We start from the raw sequence: 12,076 nt of genomic DNA on the forward strand, positions 1-12,076 counted from the left end.
GGTGGGAGGCTGTTTTGGTAATTGGTTAATCACGTTAAGGGTAATTCAGCAAAAAGGGAAAATCAGGTAAGGATTAGTTAGCAAAAAGCAAAATTAAAAAAGGACTGAATGGGAAAAAAATATTCCCTTGGGTCTGCCCTATTTGCTTACCTATAAAGGCATCTTTTCCTTGCCATTCAAGGCAGATTTCAGATATCTAAGAAACTCAGAAAAAGAGAACGGCTAAAATTTGAAGAAAAATCAGTGTTCCATTGAATACATTTCTGATTTTTTTGAATTCCAACTTGCTTAAGGCAATCTTTGGTTCAGTGGGTGTATGAGATGGCTTGAACTTGTTCTTCTTTTAAAGTCTGGGGTTGAGTTCTGGGTCAAGGTTACTATTTCATTGATTATTCTTGAGCTGATTTCACTGTTCTACTGCTGAATCTGGGATTCTGTTATGTTGTTGCTGCCTACTGATCCTTACTCCTTCTTGCTTTTCCCCTTATTCCCAGGTACATGATCTCTGAATTCTACCTCATATAAGGCTTGACTTGAAGAGTGAAATGGAAAGCAAAGTTTAGAGCATATCATCAGTTATTTTGTGACTCATTTGTATTGTTTTTTTATGTTTTTTTAGTAACTTAATGTGTACATCGTCTAGTTGAGCTTCTGTTTTGGATAGTGAACTTTACTATTGTAGCTAACTTGAGACTATTACAAAAACTTGGGGAACAATTTGTTGTGTTGAATCAGTAGTTAGAACCTATATTCAATCATGCTAAATCCTATAATGTGGACTGCATTGGAGTCTTGTCTGCTATAATAAGTTCGTTTAAGTTGATACAACATATTAGTTGTGTTTGGATGGTGATGTGTTCATGTAATCGTAGTTAAATATGTTCTTAACTTTAGTAAGTATGAAGTCATGCTTAAAAGGGGGAAATGGTCCATAATACTCTAAAAATTGAATTGTGCGTTGATTTGATCCTGGTTTGTTTATGAGCATGTTTAAGTTGAATTTGCGGCTTAAAATTCAGAATGTTTAGCTGATTGCTATGTGCTTGAACAGTTGAAATGCAGAAGCAAACATGTTAGTCTAATTTCACGTTTCATGTAGTCTTTGATGACTGGCATTTAATGGGTTACGTACAATTGCTGGTTTTAAAAGGTGGGCCTAAGGCTGGCCCATTTAATGAGAGTTCAATCTCAGACTTGAGGGAATGATACTATGCCTTTGGGCGTTCATTCTCTCACTGTAATTGGGCTCGTTTTGGGCCCAAGTATGAAGGCATTCGTGAAAATGGGACTCAGACCTACTTCGTCCTTGTTGAGCCCGATTTTCCCGTTAATTAGTGCTAATTAATTGGATTCCGTCAAATAGATTTGAGGTGCCATATGAAGATAAGTTTTAATTTATGGCCCTAACAACTAAGTTTAGAAATACATTTAATAGAAATCGAGGCGTTCCATTTAGCGAATTTTCATGGCCCTCGCAAATTCAAAATGCGTAGTTGCTTTAGGCGCGTCATTTAATAATATTACCTTCCTAAATTTGGGTGTGCATTTCATGTGACCCAAATCAAATCTTAAAACGTTGAATAAAATATGTTTAGGATTATCGGTGCATTTCATGTGGCGCGATACAAAGACGTATTTTAAACGACGTTCAATCTTCTTTAAAATTGAATAAGAGCGGTTAAAGTTAACATTGCACATAGGATTAAACATGTTTAAAATCAGATAATAGGCCAATTATAATAGTTGAGCGACCGTGCTAGAACCACGGAACTCGGGAATGCCTAACACCTTCTCCCGGGTCAACAGAATTCCTTACCCGAATTTCTGTGTTCGCAGACTGTTAAATAGAGTCAATCTTTCCCTTGATTCGGGATTTGAACCGGTGACTTGGGACACCATAAAATTATCCCAAGTGGCGACTCTGAATCTTTAAATACACAAATCCCGTTTCGATTATCCTTTAATTGGAAAAACTCCCATATATTTATACCCTTTACGGGTTGTAGTAAAAAGAGGTATGACAGCAGGCCTTGGTACTCCATCACGAAAGATTTCTTTGGTACCAGACTGAGGTTAACCAGCTCGAGGTTGAGGTTAAGGAGTTTGCCGAGAAAAGAGGCATGTATAAGATCCTCAGCGAGCAGCACGAAGGGGTTGTCAAGAATCTCAAGGCCGAGCTAGATGCGACTTAGAAGGAGCATGCTGACTTGGTGGAAAAGGTAAAGGTTTTTGAAGTTAGCAATGAAGACTTAGCTATGGAAACTAATGACCAAACCTCAAAAGTTTAGTACAAGATTGATCGAATCGACCAGCTTCGGACTGAAATGAAAAAGGTCCAAGCCATGGCTGATGTTTGGAAGTGAAAAATGGATCGGTTGGCTTTGGAGAAGGAGACCACCCAGGCACATTTGGCATCAGTAGAGGTTCAACTCTGAGTGGCGAAAGAGAAGGCCGATGCACGGGCTCGTCAAAACGAGGACCTTCAAGCTCAACTGGGCTTGGCCATTGCTGAACGGGATGCCTTTGGAAAGGAGGTCAAGCAGCTGAGGCTCGCAGCTCGCCTATAGACTACAACCGAGTACGTAAGGCGGCTATCCCCGAGGGAGACCCTGGAGGAGATCCATGTCCAAGGCTTCGACCTGTCAGCCGAGATCGAGGAGGTGAAAAGACTTAAGGTCGAGGCCAAGAAGCTAGCTGAACCCGATGATGAAGAAAGCTCTGAGGGCTCCGAAGAACCCGAAGATAAAGGAGGCCCTGACGACTCTTGTGTCGATTCCGGTCCTAGTGAAGATCAGGCGTTTGCCTTAGGATTTTTTTGTCTTTGTTTTTGTATTTTGTACATTTATTTTTTGAGGCCGTTTTCATTGGCCTTTTTAAAGACATTCTGGAATGTATATAAAGTTTTTTCCCTTTTGGCAATCTTGAAGTCTATTATTTTTAGCATCCTTTTTATAATTGCAAAGATTTCAAATGCATTAGCACGGAATCAAACGCAGTAATAAGTCATTTTTCAAAGGTCTGAACAAGACTCGTCCTCGATACAAGTTTTGATTGAAACTTACGGGGGCTTAGAGTGATCCGAAGCTTTCCCAAGATGCTCGTTTAATTGTTCTTAGACTATATCTTCGCCAAGTGTAACCTTTGAACAAGTTTGGAATTTTGTTGAAGGCCTTATGTTTTGCTTACGGGCTTCGGACATCTTCAAACCGTTTTTAGGGTGGTCATAGTCTTTTAGGTTTGGGCACTGACTAATAGTTTTTGTGCCTCCGGGTTTTGATAACCCGAGCCGTCTGAACTTATCGAGGACGGCAGCCCCTAAGTAGGGTTAGGGGTGGACCTTTGGATCGATAATTCTTGGGTAAGAATAGCCCTTGAGCTCGATACTTTTAAGAAGCAAAGGGTGTTTGTTAGCAAGGTAGAAACTTTCTTTCATTTCTGTGTATAACGTACAAGATTGTGTAAAAGCTCGTATTGTGGCCGAGGTGACCTACACGGGCACGGTTCATTTGACTGTTTGGCCTTAATAATGAATCCTAACCATCGAGCCTAGACTGTTCGAGCACAAAGTTACTGTTCAAGCATAAAGTTTACTTCCTTACTAAAAATCATGATCCGAGGGTGATGCCCCCAATATTTGAGCTCGAGTTTCTAGTGGAATCGAATACTGTTGATGCGACTATTGACCCCGATTTAAAATTGGTCTTCGACTCTAAGTTAGCATGATTTATTGTTGCCTCGTTAAAGACCTTGACGGAAAACCCATTTGGGACAAAACCAGTTCAAGGGAAAAAGAGTGCAACACGTGCTTTCAAGCCTAATTAGTTATATTCTCCTTTGAATGTTGCCTTCAAGTGTTAGCCAGAATAAAATAAATAAAAGAAAACAAATGATGGCGTACCTTAGCAGTAGTATCTTTTTACGTGGGTCACGTTCCAGTTATTTGGTAGATGTGTGTCGTTTCCCACTTTGAGCTCGTATGAACATTTACCGGTAATCCCGATAACTCGATACCGACATTCCAATTTTGATCCTAGCTTCCCTTAGTTCGGGTTCCAAGTGTTCTGTGTTACTCTTATTAATACCAAGTCCCCGATGTTGAAGTGTCGGAGGTTAGCTCTTCGGTTGTAATATCTTTATATCCATTGTTTTTGGGCGGCCAGCTAGACTAGAGCAGTCTCGTGCCTCTCATCAAGTAGTTCTAGGCTCATGCTCATGGCCTTGCTGTTTGATTTTTCGGTTGCATATCGAAACCTGAGGTTCTATTCTCCCACCTCGACTGATATTAGTGTTTCGGCACCGTAGACCAATGAAAACGGGGTGGCCCCGGTACTAGATTTTGAGGTCGTGCAATATGCCCACAAGACTTCAAGCAGGATTTGCTTCTATTTCCCTTTGGCATCGGTCAACCTTTCATTAAGGTTTTGAAGGATTGTATTTTTCGTCCACTGTGCCTTCCCGTTCCCACTAGGGTGATAAGGTGTTGACAAGATCTTCTTGATCTTATGGTCCTTGATAAATTTGCTGACCTTGCTGCCGATGAACTGCTTCCCGTTATCACATACTATCTCAGTCGGTATAAAGAACCGACATATTATGTGGTCCCAAATAAAGTCGATGACTGGGCAGAGTAAATAGTACTCCCTCCATTCCAATTTATGTAAACCTATTTGACTGGGCAGAGTTTAAGGAAAAATAAAGACTTTTAGAATTTATGGTCCTAAACAAGTCAAAAAGAGGTCTAGAGTATTTGTGTGGTTATAAATGCTTCTCATTAAGTGTAGAGTTGGAAATTTAAGCTAAATTGTTTCTAAATTTAAAAAGAGATCATTCTTTTTGGAGCAAACCAAAAAGAAAATAGGTTTACATAAATTGGAACAGAGGGAGTATAAATTGATCCTTACGGGGTGCCCATAGTAGGGGACCAATGATATTCATTCCCCATTTCATGAACGTCCAGGGCGATAGGACCGAGTGTAGTAACTCCCTGGGTTGGTGGATCATTGGTGCATACCTTTGACAGTCGTCGCATTTTCCTACAAATTCCTTCGCATCTTTCTTCATGTCGACTCAGTAATAGTCGGCTCTGATTATCTTACGAACCAATAATTCTTCCCCCAAATAGTTTCCGCAGGTGCCTTTGTGAACTTCCCTAAAAATGTATTCGGTGTCTCCCGGTCCCAATCATATGGTGAGTGGGCCATCGAAAGTTCTTCTGAATAGAGTATTATCTTCGGACAGGCTAAAACTGGCCGCCTTCGTGCACAGAGCTATCGATTCTTTGGGATCCGAGGGCAGATTCCCGGTCTTCAGGTAGTCTATATACTTGTTTCTCCAGTTCCTGGTTAAACTCATCGAGTTTATCTTAGCATGGCCTTCTTCTACTATCGATTTCATGAGTTGTACGACCATCCCCCAACTGAATTCATCTTCATCAACCAACAACCCCAAGTTATCCAGAGCATCGTCTTTGCTATTTTGATCCTATGGCACGTGTTGTAGTGTCTATTCCTTGAATCGATGTAGTGTTACCTGTAGTTTATCTAAGTATCTTCCCGTTCGTTCCTCTTTTACTTCGAATGTCCCATTGACTTGATTTACCACAAGGAGGGAATCACATTTAGCTTCGATCACCTCGGCCCCTAGGCTTATAGCCAATTCGAGACCTATAATCATGGCCTCATACTCGGCCTCATTTTTAGTCAATTTCACAGTTCTAATAGATTGTCTAACTACATTCCCCATGGGTGGCTTCAACACGATGCTAAGTCCGGACCCTTTTGCGTTTGAGGCACCGTCCGTAAAGAGGGTCCAGATCCCTGAGGGAGTCCCCGAGTTTAACAACAATTCCCTTTCGACTTCGGGTATAAGGGGCGGCATGAAGTTGGCTACAAAACCTGCCAAAATTTGAGATTTGATGGCGGTTCGACGTCGATATTTGCTATCGTACCCGCTAATTTCCACGGCCCATTTGGACAATCGTCCCGAGAGCTTGGGTTTGTGCATTATGTTTCTCAATGGGTAAGTAGTTACGACACATATGGGATGGCATTAAAAATATGGCTTTAACTTCCTGGAGGCGCTTAGCAAAGTGAGCGCCAATTTCTCCAGGTAAAGATACATTGTTTTGGCCTCTCCTAGAGTCCTGCTAACATAATAGATAGGAAATTTCATACCTTCCTCTTCCTGAACTAGGACTCCACTTATCGCTATCTCGAATACAACCAAGTACAGGTACAACTGCTCATCTGCCTTCGGAGTATGAAGCAAAGGTGGACTCGAAAGGTACCGCTTAAGTTCTTCCTAAACTTGTTGACACTTCGAGGTTTACGAAAAGTTATTCTTCTTCTTCAGCAATGAGAAGAACCGATGGCTCTTATCAGAGGACCTTGATATGAACTGACCCAGGGCGTTATACGCCTAGTTAACCTTTGAACGGCCTTGACATTGTCCACTACGGTGATGTCTTCTATGGCTTTAATTTTGTCGGGATTCATCTCAATTCCCCAGTTGGACACCATGAATCCAAGAAACTTTCGGGACCCGACCCTGAATGCGCATTTCTCTGAGTTCAGCTTCATATTGTATTTCTTCAGTATGTCGAAGGTTTCCTGCAAATGTTCCAAATGGTCCTCTGCACGCAGGGCCTTAACTAACATGTCATCAATGTAAACCTCCATTTATTTTCCTATTTGTTCTTCGAACATCCGGTTTACTAGGCATTGGTAAGTGGCATCGTTGTTCTTTAGTCTGAACGACATTACGCTATAACAATAGGTACCGTATTTAGTGATGAAGGAAGTTTTTTCCTAAAAGCCCGGGTCCATTCGGATTTGGTTGTCCCCACTATTGGCGTCGAGAATACTGAGTATCTCGTGGCCATTCGTCGCATCGATCATGCGATTGATGTTAGGCAAAGGAAAAGAGTCCTTAGGGCATACCTTGTTCAAGTCTTTGTAGTCTACACACATTCTAAATTTATTTTTCTTTTTAGGCACTACTACTACTTCTGCTAACCAATTCGGGTACTTAACTTCCCGAATGGTACCTATTTTAAGGAGTTTGGATACCTCATCTTTGATGAAAGCATGCTTGACTTTGGATTGAGGCCTACTCTTCTGTTTAACCGAGTGGAACTTCGGGTCCAAGCTCAGCTTGTGAGTGATTATTTCTGGCGGGGTCCCTGTCATATCAAGGTGAGACCAAGCGAAACAGTCTATATTAGGTATAAGGAATTTAACGAGTTTCTTCCTGAGCTCGGGAGTTAGCCTCGTGCCCAGGTATACCTTCCGATCAGGCAATTGCTCGATCAATATGACTTGATCTAGCTCCTCAACCATTGACTTGGTGACATCAGAATCGCCAGGGGCTATGAATGACCTAGGGACTCCGTAATCATCATCCTTGCATGCCTCCTATTTTCTGGTTTGGTCAGGGCCGGTGTCGGTGATTGCTATTTGGTTTCTTCCTTGACGATCGAACTTGGGTTCTTTGATGTCAAGAACGCGGATATCGGAGTCACCTCATCGACCGCGAACATTTTTTTTGCGGCCGGCTGTGTCACGCCTCCTTTTTTACCACCCGAGGGTATATAAGGGAGTTTTTCTAATTAAAATGACATTATTTGAAATGGGATTATGTTATTTAATTTCCTCAAAGTCGCCTCTTGGGATGGTTTATTTGGTGTCCCAAGTCACCATTTTATTTTCTAAATCCCAAATCGAGGAAAATCGACTTTATTTAAAAGTCTGCAAACAAGAAATTCTAGATAAGGAATTCTGTTAACCCGGAAGAAGGTATAAGACATTCTCAGGTTCCGTAGTTCTAGCATGGTCGCTTAAATTATTAAAATTGGCCTATTGTCCGATTTATTACATTTTTTAACCAATGGTGCATTTTAGCTTAGAACCGCGTTTAATTAATTTAAATCGCTTTTAGGAAGATTCAATGTTATTTAAAACACGTCTTAAACCACGCTACATGAAATGCACCCGCGGTTCGCGACACGTTCTATTTAATATTGTTTGAGAAATTGAAATTGGTTCACATGAAATGTACACTCAAATTTGATAATTAAAAATCACAACTACGTCACGGGAGCAGTACCCGTAGCTATGATTGAATTATTTAAAGAAACGCGCCTAAAGCAACTACGAATGTTCGAATTTAGAAACAACATTTGTGAGGGACATGTATAATTTAATTGATGGCACGCCTCGAATTTTTTTCTATAAGAGTTAACTAGTTTTATGAAGGCTATGAGTTAAAGGCTTTGTTTGGCATGGCACACCTCAACTGATTTTAATAGAAGTTTATTTAATTAAGGCCATCTATGGATATTCCTATTTGAACTAACCTAAGTTTAAACCAAAATCTATTAATCATCAGTGCGTTCACTGGACCTTTAATCATTTGGACAAGTGAAATTGGACCAGAAGTTACTCGTTAAGTCATGGTCAGGATCCATCAGTATCTTTAAAGCTGCCTTGCGCTTGGAATTTAGCCCAGAAATGAGGAACTTAGGAAGCCTTTGTTGCTCCTGAATTTGAATCACGTTTGGCCCGTACTGGGCTTGTGTTAGGCGGGCCCATTTACTATATGTTTTCTAATTGGGCCTATCCACCTTTACATTTATATACATTGGTCAAAAATGCTGAAAAAGAAACAAACTTATTCTAAAAAATCGAAATACAGGGCTAGTCTAAAAAAATTAATTTCACTACATTGATTGGCAAGATTCATCAGATATACAATTGTAATTTGCTAAAGAAAAGCATCTACAGCTAGGCCAAGCTATTGAGTCCAACTGCCAAGGCCCAATGGTCTAGGTCAGACTTGCTCGAATGAACCCAAGACTTGGGCCTGTTTGCAAGTGCAGCCCAGTTTATATTTACATACAACCATAGACATGTTCATTACAAAAGGAAAATCTACTATTGATAGTCTACTAACAATTAAACTTAAATTGAAATTCACAGTCCATTTACAATATTATCAGTCCAAGACTTTATACAAGAAGGATTTTAACCTAATGAACCATTATCCTAACAGTCCCTCAGAGCTAACATAAAAAAAAGAACTTCTGAAAAAGTAAACAAAAGGAAAATGCCGTCTAGCTTTGAATTCCTGCCATCAGATTCTTCACAACCAATGTACCAACTTGCAAGAGATCAGCTACAGAGCTGCTTCTCACAAGCTGGTTGTTTAAACACTACATCTGTAGCTTCTTACTGCCCAAATCAACTCCTATTCTACTAAGGATTTCATGAATCTGATCATGTGAATAGGACAAATCCATGGAAATGCCTTTAATTATACCAACTTAATACATTGTCAGACCCAAACATAAACACATAATGCAAGAAACCGTTATGATTCATGGGTTTAACCATGTTAAAGGTTAAACTCATGAACTACTATAGGTTTCAAGCCCAAAATCATAGCATACTGCCTTGGTGAAATACTAGAATAAACTTAAAGGGAAGGAAAGGGGAAGTTCAATCCATGAACCTGACCATGTAAGGGTCAGGCTCCATGGACAAGCCTGGTTTTAGGGAGGGGAATCTAAACATGTTTAATCAGTGCAAGAAGAAACAGAAATACATACTAGCATAAGATAATCAGTACTAAAGTCTAACAAAGACACAGAACCTTATGCCATAAAACTAAAGGTAAAGAAACTCGTGCTTTCTTAGAGAGAAAGACAAGCTTTAGCACTATTGAAATTTCAACATGTAAACATAGCAAGGATATACAAGCAATGTCAAACAAGAAAAAAGCTCATATTTATCTTAAGTTCTAATTACAGGTAGTCAAACAAGGGAAAGGATCATATGTACCTTAAAATAGCAAATAAATAACAGATAAATGCAGACAAGACTGCTGGAAGAATTTCAGAAGTAGAAGGCAACAACAGTAACCAACACAGCTTCAACAAAACCAAAGAACCCCAGAATTTCAAAACCAACCCAATACTTGAAAACCAGAAATCTTAAGTAAAATCCTAAGAAAATTCTTCACTTCAACTCATTTTCAGCTTGTTAACAGAAGGAGAGGTTAATTTTTTTTTGGAAGTTTTTTGTTTCTGAGATTTTTCTTAAATCAGAAATTTAGAGAAAAAGGAATTTTCTGCAGGGAATGATACTATTGATTGCTATTCATTCTCATTTTCAGAGTGAGTGAGTGTTTTCTTTTATAGAGTGCTCAAAAAAAGCATCCAAGAAAGAATATTCTAACCTAGTACATCATATTTTATAGCAGTACTGTCCTTTTTCCTTATCCAAAACCAATATTTTCTAAGGTTAAGGACAACTGTGATGTATTCTAGAACTTTCATGTTTTTAGCCTAATGTAAAACCCCAATTTTACCCTCTAAAATACTGCCTATTTCAACTTCTATCCTAATCTTTTAAGTCCAGTTAAGTCCCTAAAGTTTCAATTGATTTTCAAATTAGGACAAACACAATTAGAATAAGTCGAAAGATGCAAAAAATGCTAACAGAATGAGAGTAAAAGAGAGATGATGCAATTTTAATTTAAGATCAAACTGATTAATAACAGGGCTATTCTATCTATCTAACTTTATCAGCTAAACATGACATCTCTATTTTATTCAAGGAAAACCAAGGTAATGAAGTTAATAATGCTAAAAATTAAACAGCTAATTGACGTTTCTAAGGTTAAAATCCATTAAGTTTAGAAGTAAAACTCAGTCAACAATATCAGATTCTGAAAACAATCACAACATTTTTTATGAACTAGTTAAGAAGTCCGAAACCCTAAATTAGCCAATTGATTGATAATCAACTACAAATGAAGACTAATTGACAGAGAAAACCAAAGAAGAAAAGAACAAACTATCATGTAAAGAAATTAAAACAAGTAAAGGAAAACCCAATTGTTGGCTACATGAAAAGGGAAAACAAAGATGGGACAGACATTAAGAACAAAGAAGAGAGAAAAGAAAAGCGGGAAAAAGAAAAGACCTGAGGCAGCCGGTTAATGAAACTTCTGCAGGCACACCCATGAACCTTACACGGCCATTAATTGGCTGTTCTTAATAAGAACAACCAACTAATTATCATTTGGGTTCATAAACCTCACGCACTGGCCGAGAAAAGACGAAGAAGAACTAGGGATTTTTACTCAGTGTCTCAGATGCAAAATTTGGGGAATTGAGGCTGATTCGAAGAGGATTAATAGTGATTTAGGGTTCAGGGGAGTGCAAGGGTTATATGGTGTGAGTTTAGAGTGATTTGGAACAATTAGGGTTTTGGCCGGATTTTTTGATCTAAGATTCGAAGAATTCGGCAATGATTCGAAGGAAACTAGATGGAGATTGGGAATGCGGATGTTATGGGGAATTCATGGTGTTGTTTAGGGAAATATTGGAGCACCGGAACCGCCGTGAGGCGATTTTCGGTGGGTGATTTGCGGCGGAGCAGCGAAGGGATATGAGGGCGGCTAGGGTTTCTTGAGAGAGAGAGATGAGGATGAAGACTAAAGGGGTTGGGGGTCTCTTTTTAGGACAGTTATATCATAATTGGGTGCCCAGTTCCGAGCCGTTGGATCAAATGAATCCAACGATTGAGATAAAAGACGGGGTAAACAGGGTCATTTTTGGAGGGTGGGGATTGGACCGAATTTTGGAGGGTTTGGGCTTGCGTTCTGGGTAACGGATCTGGGCTAGTTTGGGTCAGATTAGCCCAATTTCGAAAAATAAAACCCCTTTTAAAATCAAACTCTTTATTTCCCCTTTTCTTTTCTTTTCTCTTTTTTTTTAATTAAAAAAAATAAAATCCTAAATTGCCTAAATTGTGAAGTTAAACCAACTATCCAATTATAAAAATTATAAACATCACTTAATTCTAAATAAAAGAGAAAAATCAATAAATTGAAAAAAATTAAAAGACAAAGATGTAAAAATAAGCTATTTTTGTGATTTTTAAATTTCTATAAAACAAATAATTGCCGATTAATCCTAAAAATGCAGAAACAAATCCTAAATGCAATGAATGATATTTGTTTTTGCATTTTTCATAATTTTAATAAAACTTAAACACGCACAAAAATGTAAATA

This window comes from Nicotiana sylvestris, chromosome 1 (assembly GCF_000393655.2).
Source record: "Nicotiana sylvestris chromosome 1, ASM39365v2, whole genome shotgun sequence".
In the NCBI taxonomy this organism is placed as follows: Eukaryota; Viridiplantae; Streptophyta; class Magnoliopsida; order Solanales; family Solanaceae; genus Nicotiana; species Nicotiana sylvestris.